General features: G+C 39.7%; 1 protein-coding gene across 3 annotated transcripts in view; it reads left to right on the top strand.

Moving 5' to 3' along the window:
* The first annotated feature begins 11,606 nt into the window (after positions 1-11,606).
* hdac4 (histone deacetylase 4) overlaps positions 11,607-16,903 on the top strand; it is a 135,474-nt gene continuing 130,177 nt past the window's right edge. For all 3 annotated transcript variants that reach the window (XM_034884734.1, XM_034884733.1, XM_034884732.1), the window contains exon 1: positions 11,607-11,765. The gene's annotated coding sequence lies outside the window, so the exon portion shown is untranslated. The remainder of the gene's footprint in view (positions 11,766-16,903) is intronic.

Here is a 16,903-nt window from a genome sequence, read left to right as displayed (position 1 = left end):
AGGCCACGAGAGGATCTCGTATTCAAATTTCACCCTCTTAAGAAAATCAGGCCCTGATTTACACTCCCATCTTGTGGGGTTTGTAGGCTTTTATGTACATGTATGTAGGAGACTCTCTTGACTTTAATGAAAAAGGTTTAGCGTAAAAATGAGAGAACACTGACCGTGAGCGTTTGCCATAATATGCATATCTTAAAGACGGCATACCCAAACTCAGCTTCTAATTCTGTACAGTCTCCAGTGCAGGAATTCAAAGAAATGTATTGACTTGAGCCATCAGTGTTCTGAAACACAGCATACCGTCAACAGGCGGGAGAATTACACATTACAGAAGACTTCCACCTCCTCTGCTCAACAAAAGACAAATGTTTTTACAGGAGTTATCTTCATTAATGATGTGGTGCAAATAGATCTGCAAAGTTATTGCTTGATTTTAATTGCATTTTATTTTGAAAGCTCTGTCAAATGTATTGTCATGGGATATTTACTGCCTGTGAGAAGCCACAACAAATGTGGGTATAATGAGTAATCATTCACAATTTTTTTAATTTAAATCTATAAGTAAAATAATTTTGCCTAATCTGTCCCATAACAAAACCAGCACAATGTGATTTTTATTCAGTGGTTTTAAGTGTACGGCCCAAGTTATGTTCTAGATGATAATTTGCTGTTACCATAGTAATACTCCTCAAAACTGGCGTGAAGATTGCACTGTAGTGAAAATAAAGCCTCTTTCCCGGCTTGCTGTCATTCCTTGAGCTCTCTTTTTGTGCACTAATGTGCATGGTGGTGTTGGTGGACTATGTTTATCACACTGTAACAGGACTTTCACTCTGCTGCAGGAAGTGTTCTTCTCTACACCTTAGTCCTTTTCGGGTGTTTCTGAGCAGTATAATTGTGAACAGGTATTCAGTGTGGAACATATTCTCCGAAACTTAAATGTACAAAAAGTGTTGCATTTCTTGTTTTGGGTTTTGCGTCTGTATTCAGAACCTATGGGGGCCGAAATTTGCTGAAAGGGATTATTCAACTCCAGAAACAAGTCTACACCTAATCCACTCAAATAACACATTTCATCTTGTGTTAAACTCTAAAGCCAAAACTAATGAAAAACATCAGATAAAGGACTGGGTGAAAGTAAAAAGCAAACTGTTCTGGCTTTTGCTGTAAATCTAGGAAGGATTATTTTGCTATATGAATGTGCCATTGAATTGAGCATCTGTGGGGCTGGATGAAATAGCCCAGTGAGTGATGTATTATTATCACGGGGAGGGGGGGGGGGGGTCTGGGAGAAGAGTAGGATTGGAAATTGTAGGATGGAATGGTTTGCATCTCACTTAGTTACCAGAGCATCATGACAGATACAGGGGAATGTCAAAAACACAAATACACAGGAGGAATATTGCATCATGCCAAGATTATGGTGTGTGGGTGTGGAAACAAAGTGGGAAATGAGAGGCTGAAAACATGTACATGTCCATGGTCGGGTCCCAATACTCTGCACTGAAAAATTGAGGCTTAGGGGAAGGAGAAAGACACACAAGGAACATACAATGTGGAGACGGTAGATACACAGGCAGACGCAATAACAGTCATCTGGGGGATCCTCGGTGTCAGGAGGAGACCCACGAGGGATCAGCGAAGCCATGCCCGTCTGAACCATGGCCACCGCGCCTGGCTTGGCTTAACAGGATTGGCTGCCGTGTTGTGGCTTGGATACCATTAATTTGTCTTATCCACTTACTGCACCTTAAACTGTGGAGGAAGGATAACCAGCAAGCTGTTGCTATCTGGTTATCCTTGCATTGCATTTTATTCTGTTGCAGTTTAGTCCTGAATCTCTTATGGCGCAAATGGAAAAGGCATTTTTCTAAAAGGAAGGGAGCCAAAATCGTTCAACTTTAAAAAACATTTTAAATTGTCAAGGATGTAGAAACTTTACTTCTTGATAAATGAATTCCTTGATGAGTTTTCACTATCTTCTTTAAGCTTAGTGTTTTCATTTGACAGCTAAAATGACAAAAGAACAAATTACAGCCTGCACACCTGCGTCCCGTTCAATTGATCTCCAGAAATCAGTGTGCATTCACACTGCGGCCCCCCATCTCGAGTCAGAAAACTTGTTTTTCGCATCTTGGACAAAAAAAATCCCTTTTGTCTGAAAGAAACCTGTCTCTGTGCTGGCCAAATCAATGAGCTGAGCTTTCATGACAGGACTTAAACCCTGGGCCCTAATCAAGTTAGTTGGATGTACAAACACACCCTGTTTGTTAGCCTTTTTCCTTCTTGTGTGGGTGGCTGAAATCTTGAAATTAAATAAGATAATGGAAAAGAGGAACATTATTAGATCATTCCAAACTGGTTACAAGAAAAACTCTATTGTCTTACAGCAGTTTACTGCAGTACCAACAACTTCCCCACTTATCATGGCTGCCACTTTTGTATGGCCGTGCATCTACCCTCTGCTCCTCTGTCCCACTTTGACTTGCATTAACCTGTAGTGTTCAAATGTGCCAACGTTAGCTTATCTCCTAAAAGATAGTGCTGTGCTCTCTGGAGAATGCTCAGCTATCATGGGTTTGGAAGAATTGATCCTCCCGTCGTAACGTGCAGGAAATCCCTCCTGTGCTGTCAAAGCAATATTACAATAAAGGCATACAGTGTGTATTTCCTGCAGATATTGGATGACTCAAATGGAATTACCAGTCATGTTTGGAAGAAAAACAGCTAGATTTGATAAAGCAGGTGTTTTAAAAGGCCCGTATTAGCAGTTCTGGAGGGTTATTGACAGCTTTTGGGGCTACGAGCTGCTCCCGTTAGTAGAGAGGTATTAGTTGTGGCTTATCAGTATTAGTGCAATGAAGACAAAATACACGTTGTTTTTATTGACTAGACTAAAGCCGTTGGCTTTTGTTGCTTTTATTTTTTTAATGACATTCTGCACCATCTGCTAAAGATTTAAACTCAATCTCTGTGTGGATTAGTTATTCTGGGTTTCCCGTTGAGTAGAGAGTGTTAAGGGTCCCTTGTGTAATTCCACAGGTACAGCAGATTCCAGTTGTTTGTAAATCCTCACTGACCTCTCCGCTCCACTTCGATTCACTGACTCCGTTTTAAGCTTTTTTTGATGTACACTTGAAAAACCAAAGGAGTGCATGGACACTCAAGAATGCACTTTGATCTTTCGTCATGTAAAAAATATAAAAGTATTTAGATGACTTATAAATGAAAGTTATCTCTGTGTTATATTTTGTTGCTCTCTCCCCTTAAATGTTTGATGTTAAATCCTGTCTACTTCACTCTGCAAATGGCCACACACTACCAAGAAAATCCTAACTTTACCATAGTACTGTACATTCTAGTCATGAATAGCCTAAAATGCATTAGTTTCTTGTCTTAGAAACTACTAGCGTTTACCATTAGTACCAAAAATAAATGACACAAATGAGTAAATTTAACCCATCTCACACTGTTTGCAGAGACGTTCTTTTCTCACTGTAAACCATTCAGCCACTGGCAGTAAATTGACAAGTGACTGACAAAAAAAAAAAATGTAAGTATGCAAATCACAGCAAAAAAGTACTATTGTGACTCATTCTGGTTCATGTTAACATCATTATGCTGAATTAAAAACAACATTAAACAGCATAGCTCTATCAATAACAATCTCCCTATGTCATAATATTTAGATTTTTCTGTCGTCTCCAATTCCAGTGAGCTAAACTTTCCAATAAAAGCCTCTATTTTCTGTCACTCTTTCTTCTGATGGGTGTCACACATCCCGACTAGGGACTGTGTTGAAAAGAAGAGTGTCAACACGGGTGACAAAAAGTCTCTCTTGACACATATTTTTTTGTTAAACAAAATCTTACTTTTGTCATACGTTGTTTTTCTACATTATTTTATTCTGCCAGATTTTCCCCACAGCCACGCTCCTGACTGTTTGAAGGCCGATGTATGCTGCGTAAAATCGACACTGTGGTCAGCGCCGGCCCCCGCGCCGTAGCCTGACGTGATGACAGTGTCAATGTCGTCAGCTGTGTGCTTGGCCATCAAGTGGTATTTCTGCCTGGACTCACTTTGGTCTGGTCAATGGAACCATTGGGCAACTTTTAAAAAGTTAACTTTTCATCCAGAATCTTATTGCCGTCGATTTAAGCGTCTCACGCTCGCCATCCACTCAAAACGCAACGTTACTACTCTTTGGCCGGCTTGCAAGTCCAAACTAGTGTGTGCGGCAAGCCTGTTTTGTTTCTGGTCTAGCTAGATCGAGTGGGTGTTGTAGTTTTTCTAACGTTACTAGTGGTTGCAACAGCATGTGTAAAAAAACTACAAAGTTTGCTAGGCCATAGAGAAGGTTAATCTCACAATAAAAAAAAAATGACACTGTTAAAATATTGCGAACAACTGACAGCACTAGTAACTAGACGTCATGGCGACGCACGTCGCTTGGCCGTGGCTTGGTAGCGGAGCGTTTCCCCCGACTCATTTCCTGGTTCTCCTTCTCCATAAACAACAACAAATCAAGGAGGAGAGGGTTAACTTTTCCTGCTACAGATTTCCCATGGTGGTCACAATGCACAGGGGAGACACTTCTCTCACTATGACTCTAGAGTCACTACTTCTCTGTAGCTCATCGCGTCACTCTCTCATTAGCTCTACACACACTCCCCCCACACACACCAGCCCTGCTATTCTATTTAAACGATCTACACATACACCAAGGCCCAAGTATAAACTTCAGGCCATTTGTGCAGACTACGGAAAAAGCTCTGCATGGAGCCTCTGCACATCCGTGAAGTGGCCTTGCGACTGGAGGCCTGCTTTGAGCTGAATGGTCACATTGGAATGCTGGGATGCTTACTATGAAAATGCCAGCATGTTGATGAGCAGGTGTAATGTTTACCATGTTCACCATCTTAATTCAGCATGTGTTTGATAATTAGCACTAAACACATCTCTCCATCTGTTGCATGGTGGAGAGGAGGTGTGGCCCAGGCTGTGGCTGTTAAAGCTGTTTGACAACCTATAGGATGCATTTTTTTCATACACGTTTGCATTATATGTACCATTTTGTCATATGGATTGTCTATGCTATAATTTTTTGTCTATTCTGTACTCAGGACATCCGTTGCATTTCTTTCCTGGGAGAGGGATCCCGTCCATCGCAATGTTTCTTGTATTTTTAACACTATTAAAGGGTTGGTTGTTTGTTTTTTAATTATCCAAAGCAACATTTTAAGCAGATGATTGCACTGGATGAGAAGTCGGGAAGTCTGATTTATTAAAATGTGTCGTTTGGGTACATTGTGTAGAGGTATATGTTTTTCCTGTCCTATCCTGTAAATCATCTGTTATGTGCAACAACATTTCACATGTGTTCTGAGGTCCTGACCCCCCAGTTGGGAATCCTAGTCCATTGTTTGCGACATACATCTCTTGGATGCACTAGGATGTATCCTCAGTGAAGTAAGTAATAAGCATCAGACCTTGCCCAGATGCCTTAGCAATCGTTGCTCAAGCCCCGGCTTGCATCCCAGCAGCAACAAGCCACAATACCCCCCTTTTCATCCAAAGCTGGTGGCTTTCTAGGCGGATTTAGTGATTTAATTTATTATTTATCTCGAACAAAGTAAAATGTTAAAACCACCAAATTAAAACACAATCAGAGTTGTCCAAAGACGAAAAAATAAAAAGGATAAGTTTGATAAGGAGCAACCTTATTAGGTCCTGCCCATACTTCACAACATCATATTATGATGGAGCGTATTGTGTATGTCCCCCCCCCCCCTTGCTGTCCAGTCAGAGCTTTGCAGAGCGAGTGGCCGACTGGACCCCCGGCAGCCCATCAACTGGTCCACCATGTGATACCTTTTAGATATTCTATCAGCTGTGTCCGTTAAACAGGATCTTGTAAACTCAAAGCATGTGTGTTCCCAAGTGCTATTAGCCCATCCTTTATCTGGTAAATACATAGCCACAGCATAACAATGTATTCATTTGTCTTCTGCAAATGGAACCAGTAGCAACAGTGCCGGCATCTAAGGGGATCAGTTATCTTTGAACTGATTTGTACTGTTTCCTAGATACTGTTTTTCATTTGTATTAGTCATATTCTGCACTTTATGTTTGAAACAAAGGTTAAACACACAGTATCTCCTTCAGGCCACTCCTGTTTCTGGAATTAGTCAAAGTTTGACGTGTCCTCCTTCTTCTTCCTGCTGTCAACACAGAGTTCCCCTCTGTTTATGTGTTACCTCGTTCCCTCTCCTCAGCCCATGACCATGGGTGGAACCAACAAGAGCTGGAAGGAGCACATCAGTGAAGATCAGTAATACCCTTTCCCACCAAGATTAGAGTGTATATTCATATATATGTATATATATATATATATATATATATATATATATATATATATATACATATATATATGTATATTTATATATATACTGTATGTATAATGCTGTGTGCTAATGGTTAATGGACAAGAAAATGGTTCTTGTAAAATCTTTTGTAAATGCCCAGAGGGTGGGTTATGTATCATTTTGCATCATATGGAAGCCAAATCTGCCTCCATTAAAGCAAATAAACTCTGGATGCATCCCATTTCTCACTGCCACAGAGTTTAAGAGAATACTTATTATGTTGTCACTGGTGTCCTTTTAGAGGATAGTGTGGCCGTGTTGAGTTGTCCCATCTACGTTCACATCAGCTTTCTCCACTCACTATCGTGGACAGGCCTGTTTGAGTGGCTACTCATTAAGCTGTCTGTGTTTTCTTTAGAGAACGTCTCCACTGGGTTGAGTTGTTCCATTTCTTTTTAGAAGAACCCCCACTATTACAGCTAAGATGCAGTGTTTACATCATTTGTGGCAGCATCATGTTTCCTTTCAAGCCTGGCATTTATATAACCCACTGTTGTACAGTACATGCTTTGGATCACTGAATTTGTGCAAATACGGTACACTGCTGGATATCAGTGATGGATACGGTTACCACATAACTGCATTTGTTTGTCACTTTGTGTATTATCCATGTTCTCTCTGTTGCTTTCACTCTCTAGTCCAGAAATTGTGTACGAGAATGGCTTTGCTGGTTTTGCTTTAATTGTGAAAAGAAATCTTTATTACCTCCTGTCCAGTCCCTATAATCAACTCCAGAGATTAATCCTGGATGATGGATGCTGTCGATTATTAAAGGGATGACGAAAAGAAATTCACAACTCTGTTTTTTATTTCATCTACCTATAATTTGTTTATTTGTTTTAGCTGCATTGAGTCGTTTTTTGTTTCAAGGTAACACCTGCCAGTGAGGTCTTTGCTACATGTTTAAGCTGAATGATATGTGTTACTACCCCAATGCTGACAATTGATAACATTTGGGGAGATGTGTGTGACTTGATGATAAAAAGGCTCCCTTTGCAGACTGTGGTACTGTTAGTTCAAAATCTTTCAGATAGAAGGGGAGTGCAGTTTTATTCAGACAGACAGTATGAGAAAATAAATGTTTTTGAACATTAAAGCATGTAATCATTTTCTAGTTTGGGTTGAAGTTAACTGGCTCCCTGTTGAGTCGCGTGCTACTTGTTGTGTCTTATTACTAAGGTAAAGGACACATGCGACCTTTTCACTCGTGGCAGCACATCAGAGCTATGTCCTTATAAAATCAAGACAGTGTTAAGGAAAGGACCCTTTGCCGATATAGGAGCCGGTCAGTGAAAAAAGTTAGACCGGCATTTAAAGTCATTTCCAGCATGAACTCTTTCAAAAAGAGAATCAAGGCCTGGTTATTAAAGGGGGCCAATAACCGTTTTTGTTTTCATTTATTTAAGAAAAAAATATTTTATGTTATGTCAGTGATTATCACACACTCTGTAAGTGTCTTGTCCTGTCATGTGTTGAAGACCACAATGGAAATAAGTCCTAGACTTTAGTCCTAGACTTTACTGTGTTTTTATCTTTGATTGTATTTGATGTCTTTTAAAGTGTAAGGCATCATTGATACAATTAAATAAATCAAATCCAAATAGCGTAAAAACCCAAAACACAAATACGAACCTGAAAATGAGCCTCATTTGGGACCTTTAAAATATATATTTGGTGAATGAATTACAATGTATTTATATGTTAAATAAAATATTGTTTTGGTATATGGTCTAGAACTCTATATTGGGGCCTAGGCTTGTGATTATGGTCACTAAAGCTGAAATATTTTGTGCTACCTTCCGCTTTGCCACTCCAACTGAAACTGAAATAATGCATCATGGATATTCAACATAAAAACAGGAAATGGCAATAATGTGCCTGAGCCAGATTTTGTGTTATGGGACTGTTGGGAAAGCTTTATAACATCAAATACCTGCTTCAGCTTCTCGGAGGAAGGTCACACCTAGGTTTCTCCTCTTAGTATGGAAGAATTGAAAGAGATTAATGTGGAGGAACACAATGTAGATGTTGGTGTCACGTTTTCACCACACTGTAAATCACATCAACATCTACATTATATTCCTCTCCAGAGGAATTGTGTGGTAGATAAAGCAAAACTACTGGAAACTAGAGACAATCTTGTGATGGAACCACACCAGTCACGCCACCAAATTGAGCCAGTGGCGTGAAGAGGGACGGGCCAATGGTCCCTTTCACTCTTCCTACTCCCCTCACTTTTGACACCCTTGCTTGGGCCACACCTATCTTCGAAATCAGCCTTTATTTGGATCTCAACTCAACTGCACACCTGTAAAATTGTGTGACTGTCTCTGGCATGGTTATTGGGCCAAGTCGTTCCATGGGAGGGCCGAGGCCCCTCCCCTACTTTCTACCCTTACCGTCTGGCGTCCTTGCTCAGATCACAACCATCTTCGAACCTGGCCTTCACTTTGATCTTAAGTACAATCCTGAATCACTGCTGTGTTATATTTAGCTAAATCTGGTCGCAGACAGAAAGAAACACTGTATATCACTTGTCAAAGTACACACACACACACACACACACACACGCCTACACATGCATTATCACATTTAAAAAATACGACTGGTCATGAGAAGCACTAGCATCATTTCAGGGTGTTGAGGGAAACAAGACGGTTGAGCTTGCGGGGATGAATCCTACATTTCCGTGAGTCAGTTCTAGTCAATAAATGAAAATGAATTTTATCATAAAATCTTCCAGCTATCTTGATTCTAAAAGGTATTGTGGTTTATTTTGTGAACCAACAGTGACGCAAAGCCACCACCATAAGCAAACATGTTATGCTTCAAATAACGAATAAAAGTCTCACTCTCACACTCATAAGTCTTTCCAATTTAATTACACGTCTCTTACTTACTTACATTGCAATATTTCTCCTACTATGGCCACCACACTAAACTTTACTTTACTTACTTTAAAATACTTTTTATATAATGCCACTTTACATTCATGCAGTACTTTTTGAACAATATCTATTGTTTGCCTGTTTGTTTGCTTGTTGGTTTGCTTTTTACTGTGGAAATAATGCTGCTGTCACAAGGGAATATCCCCATTGTGGGATGAATAAAGTATTATCTAATCTTACGTTTCTCAAATGGAAAATCTACCGTTGGTTTGTGTCTCTCCACCTAAGTATTAGGTAAACCAACTGCTGAATGCAACAAGTTGACACATGTTGTCTGCAGTTGTAACAAGTCATTCTTGAAAAGATCGCCTGGAAATCACCAAGTGAAATAGAATAAGGTATTGCAGACTGAGGCCGCGCAAGGAAGCAAACGACAAAATTCCCTCACAAGAAGTGAACTTTGCAGATGTGTGTGATAAATCTCTACGTGGATATGTGTGTACAACATGTTGGGTGTTTCAGGCTCGGAGTCTACCTAGATCTTTGTGGCTTGTACATGAAGTTTTATGATGACCTTTAGTTTTATTGAATTACTTTTACCCTATGTTTATACAATATATTTAATCTAAAGAACCTAAAAAAAATGTTCTTAATCAGCTTTATAGTAGTGAGGTTTACCGTACATGATCCAACACGTTCTTTTTTGCCAATGTTGCAATTGTTTTGGCTGTTTAATATGAGACACTTGTCAAAGCTGGAAGTGGGTGGAGTTCAGCTAGAAAAAGGTGATTTAGGTTGCTTGTACTTTTGGCAATAATTAGAGCTGAGCAATATTTGAACTGTATGACATTTAGGGACTTGTTTGCTTATGTTGCATTCACAGAACGTCAGCAGAATGGGACGGACAAGAAAAGCTCCTGTTATTCCGACTTATTCACACATCAACAGATGGTTAATAGCTCCCCCCACTGCTAAACTTGTAGATAGATAGACCGATAGACAGACAGATAGATAGATAGATAGACAGAAAGATAGATATTTATTGATGCCCAAAAAATGGGAAATTATGGTGTTACAGCAACACACGTACATCAGTCACATTAATGCTTAAATCAGCTTCTTTTGTAGTGTTACATATCTGTAGCGGGTAGTTATCACGTGAAACTGGGTCCAAAGAAACACTGTAAAGCTCCCTTTTATTTAGATGTAACGGTCAGCAATGGATACTCTGCATGCAGCCATGTTGCCAGCAGTTTGTTGACACTTCTCAAGTATTTTCTTTCACTTGGAATTACAAACACGACTTAGCTGCTTGAAATTACGTTCTGATTAATAGGATATAAAAAGTTTTTGACTGCTGTTAATGTAACCTAAAATAGCCAAGGATGTGCTTTTCCGAATGTTGGTACTTGTTTAGTCTTGTACATTCAGTGTTGTAGAAAAATACCAAAGATTGATGGCAAGGTTTCAGGGGCTTTAAAACACAATAACCTTTAAAACTGTATTGTAGGCTGGCGTAATCTTAAACTTCTTATTAGAAGATGAATAAAATAAAATGTAGGCCTATATACTGTGTAGTAGCATATCACTATGCATTATGTCTCTGTGGAAGTTAGGAAATTGTAAAGAAGAGGAAAGAATTTGAACAAATTCAATATACTGAGCATCACAGCACACGCCTAATGGAATACCAAATGAATGTCATAGTGACAACATTGGTAATAAAATACAGTAACTCACATTCTGATGATAACATGGGTAACATAATATAGTTACTCATTGTTGAGTTGCACAGTTTATAGAAACAAGACAATATAATTATGGTGGTAAAGCAACATCCCCTAAACTGACAAAAATTAGTCTCCAGACCCCCAGATTTTGTCCCAGGTTCCATATGTGACTATTGGTTTTAGGTATTTTTATTACAGAAAGTGTATGCGAGCCATGATAGTCATAGATTCTGTCATTTTGTTACGTATGGATGGAATTATAGTAATAATAAAGTGTTCCCCTTTTTGTTGTGGACCCCCTGGAAACATCCCGAAGACCCCTAGGGTCTCTGGACCAAACTTTGGAAACCCTAAACATAAGAGGCAACCATTTATTAAACATTTAAGCCTCGGCGTGACTCAAATCACTGAGTTGGAAGAAGTAAGGCACAAAAGAAGAAGTAGCGATAGGCCCTACACACCGGTGTGGCTTATTGTCTGCTTCAACAACATAGAAAGCAAAATGCCAGACTTCATTCATTCCCCTCAGCTGTCAGTCATCCTGTCCTGAAGACCCCGCCTCCTACGGAAATACAGGAGGTCGTCCAGACACGTGATTGATTCAGTATGGCGGAGCTGTTGTAATTTTTTTACAGTACCGACGGGTCCTAAAACCCTGCCCGTGGATGCTCCTGCAGACTGGAGGGGATATAGCCATTTGCCCCCAGGGGTGCTGAATTCAGGTAGGCTAGTGTTTATTGTTGGTCTTTGTAAAAGACAAGTAAACTGTCTTCTCCTTGGCTGGGACGTTCAACCATGTCTCAAAAAGTATGTTTATGTTGCAACGTTAGGTGTCTGCGCTTTTCCTCGTCGGAGTCGAACTCTCTTAGCCTACTCCTATTCTTCTTCACTTGACTTTTTATCTTCGTATCGTTGGCTAGTTCATATTCAGCAGAAGGAAAGTGTTGCCAGACATTGTGGTGCAGTATTACACATTTGGGGTGTTTTAAAAAAAACAACTGTCGACTCGTGTTGTGCAACACCGCGCCACTGCTCCGCTCGATTTCACCAGGACTTTAAGCCCGCTATTAAGCTAGCTATATTGTTTCAAACCCGACTGAAACACGCTTTCATGTCGAAAAAGTGACATTCGTGGACAGCGAACGATAGGCTACAACCCCCCCCTTAAAAAAAAAACTTTTCACTTTCCTTTTATGAGTGGTGGTGGTGCTGCTGCAAAGCGCCATATGTTGTCATATTTTCCTCCCAAGTGTAAGTGAGCTTAGTGTAAAGAGTTAATACGTGTATTGGGGAATTGTATCACTAGTTCCAGTTCTTTGTTTACCAGTAAGGTACGTCACACGTTGACCTGTAACCTAGTGCAGTCAAAGGTTGTCTCCTAGTATCTAGTACCTAGTACCTAGTATCTCGTTATCTCTGCTCAAAATGATCCTCCAACGTTACACACTTTTTTTCAAATAACATTCAGTACCTGTTTGCGCGTGCGAGAGAGAACAGACTAGTAAGCGCTATGTAGTTTTTCTATTTTTTTTTAGTTTAATTTTTGGGCTTTTCCGCCTTTAATTTTGGCAGGACAGTTGTGTGGTAAAGAGGGAAGACATGCAGGAGCTTGTCCCAGGTCGGATTCGAACCCTAGACCTCTGCATCGAGGAATAAACAACCCAGTATATGCGCACCCGCTCTACCACTGAACCAACCTGGCCACGATGGAGGTTTCTGCTGAGGTTGAACCGCCGCTGCCACAGCTTTGGTGTAAACTTGTGTCTTCATGAAGTGTAAACACAAGAAAGCAGCAGCAGGGCAACGCTGAAGTTAGTTTCCAGTTCTCAGCTTCAGCTACAGAGAACGTTAATATTACCACTCAATGTTAGACATCCTTGTTAAAGCCTTACAGCTGTTTAAACCTACTTTCAGATCTGTGGAACTGTTATTTTATTAATGAAAGCCCAAAAAGGGCCAGAAAACAATAAGCCAGGTCTAGCTTTAAATAACACTCCTATATTAACAGGTATACTCCACTAACTGTCTAAAACACAGTGTCAGATTTGTAAAACCTTTTGTTTTTGATCCAGACCTGGTCAGATGTGCTCTGGATGAAAAATGTAATTATTTCTATTTTCACAAATGAAATAACAGTGTTCACAAATCTGTTCTAAACCGTCTTTAGCTTCTATTGGTTATTAGATTTGGTATGTCTAGTATTGTTTTGTTTTTTATCTGGACCTGGTCTGATGTTGTGTAGATGGAGAAAAAAGAAGCAGTGATATTGTCCTTTTTCATTTGTCATAAATAGAAATTGTCACTAAATCTGAAATGGAAGTAAAGGTTAGTAAATGTACAGTAGGTGTTTTTAAAGTGTTACTCTCGCCTAAATGCAACCTACGTTCTTTTTGTGAATGTACCCGAGTCAAACTTTTGTTTAAAGTGTAATTAGGATGGAAGCGCTACTTTAGGAGTGCTAGGGGCACTACTGTGATAGCATCAAAACCACTATGTTTAAAACACTAATAAGGCTCGACACAACATGAGACTTTTGCTCATTGTTCAACACCCAAAAACAATGTTCTCAATGCGTAGAGCCCCTAGTGATGCTTGGAGCAAAGTCTCATGTTGTTGTAAGCCTTCTTAATGTTTTAAAATAGTGTTTTTGATCATAGTAGTGTCCGTCCCATTCAAAAGGCCAGTTGACCCAAAAACCCAAATATGGTCAATCTTAAAAGTGACAAATATGTCCTTATTATGTTTTTAAAAGTTTGACTTGGATATGTTCAAACATAAACCCTAGGTCGCATTTTGGCCAGAGTTACTCTTTAAGCTTGACCTGTTCAAGTGTTGTCAGAATGAAGAAAACACAGTAAACTCAGCCTTCATTAAGAAAATAAACAGATCGGATTCTGGGGTTTAAACAATGTAAAGGCTTTATTTGAATGTCTACTGCCATTCACAACAATAAGTGAGGCAAAAACTCAATATTTCGCTCAACTTTCTTCTTAACTGCGGTGAATCTGAAGATAAGTTTGGTGTCCTAACAGCCGGGCTGTGCCTCTGCTCTGCTAACACTCCTTTAAGCCTTAACTAGTGGAAACTATTCCCTCATCGTGACAAGCTCTGGAGGACTGCTGTTGTGCTCTTGTAAACTCCAGGCCCCACAGGAACAAGGTCACTGCAGCCTTCTGAAAAAACAAAAAGAACTTGGCTCAGCGTGCTCCTCTCAAAGGATGACTTTATGGAGAGCAGAGGCCTGTTCGAAGCAGAAGTAAAACAGGATCTTCTTTGTCGACAATGTGTCTGATATTCTTTTATCCTTTCACCAGAGCATCTCTTTGTTCAATTGGCAGTCTGTGATAACGGCTCCATTTAAGCCATTTTTCTGTTGATGTTGATCCCTTGTGGTTATTCCCACAAGGAGGAATGTATTTGAGTCTCTCTGGTTAGGTCTGTCTGACTATCCATAGCTTCAAAAAGTCCAGAAACACTGAAATGAGATTGGTGAAAGGTGGTGTCCCTTAACTGACAATTAATGCCCACCTTTAGACCAATCAGGATTGAGTATTCAGTTTGTAAAATCCCATCACACGTCAGCTCAGATGCTCTTTAGAAGTCGCATGTATAGGAAAGCCTTTTTTAGATCCAATCGCATGCTTTCAATTGCAATATTCCTGAAGGTTGAATCAACTGTGGCACGTGCTACCATTTCCTCCTAGGACAACAGAAAGCTGGGTCTGCCTTGACCCGGGACGGCAACCACTCCCTCCCATCATACCAGTTACTAACAAACGTTAGTTTTTACCAATTATAAATTCGGTTTGGATACTTGTCCCGTTTCACGTGAGTTGCTTTTTCACAACTTGTTGGTGGTGGTGGAGGCTCTGGTCACAATATAAAGCTCATTTAGACAGGCATTCCCCCACTTATGTAACATGTCAGTGTTGTGGTCTTTTTAGACTACAGCTGGTGGAGAGATAAACACATCTGCCTCTTTAACTCATTTCTCCTTGTGTGATTGCAAAATTGAGTTTAGAAAGAAGCTCTTCTACTTTGATTTTAAGAAATTGACAGTAACAGCTGACATTTTACACTGTTGGAAAAATCTTACTTACACTAAATGTACACACCTAACCTGTATAACTTGTATTAAACTTACAACAAAAAATGGATAAGGTACATTGACGGATTTGTAATCAGTTTTGTTTTTCAGAGTGACTTTCTTCTTAAAAAAAAAAAAAAACTCCTGGTGGCTTGAACACTTGAAGTAAATTGAAGTAACAGCCTCATATTTTGAGCAAATTTGTGAAACTACAGTGTCTACTAATTATATCTTGTGGGATATTGATGCAAATAAATAGACCGTAGACGGGTACCAAGGTATAGAAATATGTTAGGTTTATATGTAATAATCCCTTTTATTCTCAGTCCAAGTAGTAGTCACTAGTATAGGACATAGTTCCCCTGCAGCAGTAAAGTCTATGTCCCACAGGTGAATCAAAGCCAGCCCCTCGTACCACTTCATTATGTCTCCAATTAAAGGTCTCTTCTGTCACACCTTGACACAACATTTACGTCTTCATCCTCCATCTCTCCTTGTGACAGAGACTTTCATTTAGCCTGAGATTCATTTGGCCGTTAAGTTGTTTTTAAAGCTAAAATCCATAACGTTTTAATATCATCCATAACTCTGGATGACATAGACTCAGACAAACACTGGCATTGTTTGCCAGAAATGTATCGCACTTACTACTCAAAGTAATGACACTGAATAGATCAGCATAGAGTTAGAAGTACAGCCAAGGTTACTGTGTTAGACTTTATTTATATATATTTATATATATATATATATATATATGTGTATATTTATAACTGAGAGAAGGAATGAAAAGCATCACAATTTAGTGTTAAAAATATTCCTCCAAAGAGATTATGGTTTATTTTCATCATGTCTAAATCAGTGAAAAAGTACAACAAGTTTGTTTTAGTATTGAGTTTGGACATCTTTAGTAAGGCCAGTTCCATGTTGCTGTTGAGATAATAATTGGGATATTTAGTTTCATGGGGATATCACTGTTTTATTTCTTCACTTATGAGATTTAGAGACCCTGCCTTTGAATCTAATACAGCTCATTAGACTGATCTGTCTTGGGTCAATTTTCACATCACTACCTTCTCATGGTTTTGGAGCACTTCCTCCTTGTTCTTTACTTGCCTCTTTGTTTGCCTCTTGCAATCTCATTAATAAGCTCATTTAGCTCAGTTCCTTTGTGCTTTGTCAGGGCCCAGATCATCAGATCATCCTTCGATCATTTAGCACAAGCTGGCACTGAAAAACTTGCTTGTTTGAGGACATTTTGTTGATGTTGTCACACTGATGGATACTAATGGGGTCGTTTAATGCCACTGTTGTGCTCAGGGACAAATGAGGTGACAGGACCTTGTAATGCACAAGACACATTCACCCAGCAGGAATTTGTAAAGTGCTTGGCAGGGTCTTCCCTTCACCCCAACTGCCATTCAGCGTATTATTGTGTCTTTGTTCTCAGTCCTTGTGTATGTGTTAGCCTATCTGTCAAATACACGCAATGTTTGATATGCCACTAATACGCTTTTAATAAAACTTTAGGAAATCCGTTTTTTCACTACAGCCTTTTAGCAACAACTTTTGTCTGCCAATCATCTAAACCGGTGGTTCCCAGAACTTTCTTCCTTGAAGCCTCCCCCCCCGCCTGATAGTCTCGTTGGTGTTTTGTTTCCTGGTGTTTTGCTTGGCTTCATGCTGTCATTAGCTAGCTTCTCGCCACAGATGACACATGCACCGACCTGTCTAAAACCGCACCGGCACTAAAACCAAAATGAGGTCTCCAGATAT

The sequence above is a fragment of the Etheostoma cragini genome, chromosome 11 (genome assembly GCF_013103735.1).
Source record: "Etheostoma cragini isolate CJK2018 chromosome 11, CSU_Ecrag_1.0, whole genome shotgun sequence".
Taxonomy (NCBI): domain Eukaryota; kingdom Metazoa; phylum Chordata; class Actinopteri; order Perciformes; family Percidae; genus Etheostoma; species Etheostoma cragini.
Note: the sequence above shows the minus strand (reverse complement) of the source record. Positions and strands in the feature narration are given on the sequence as shown.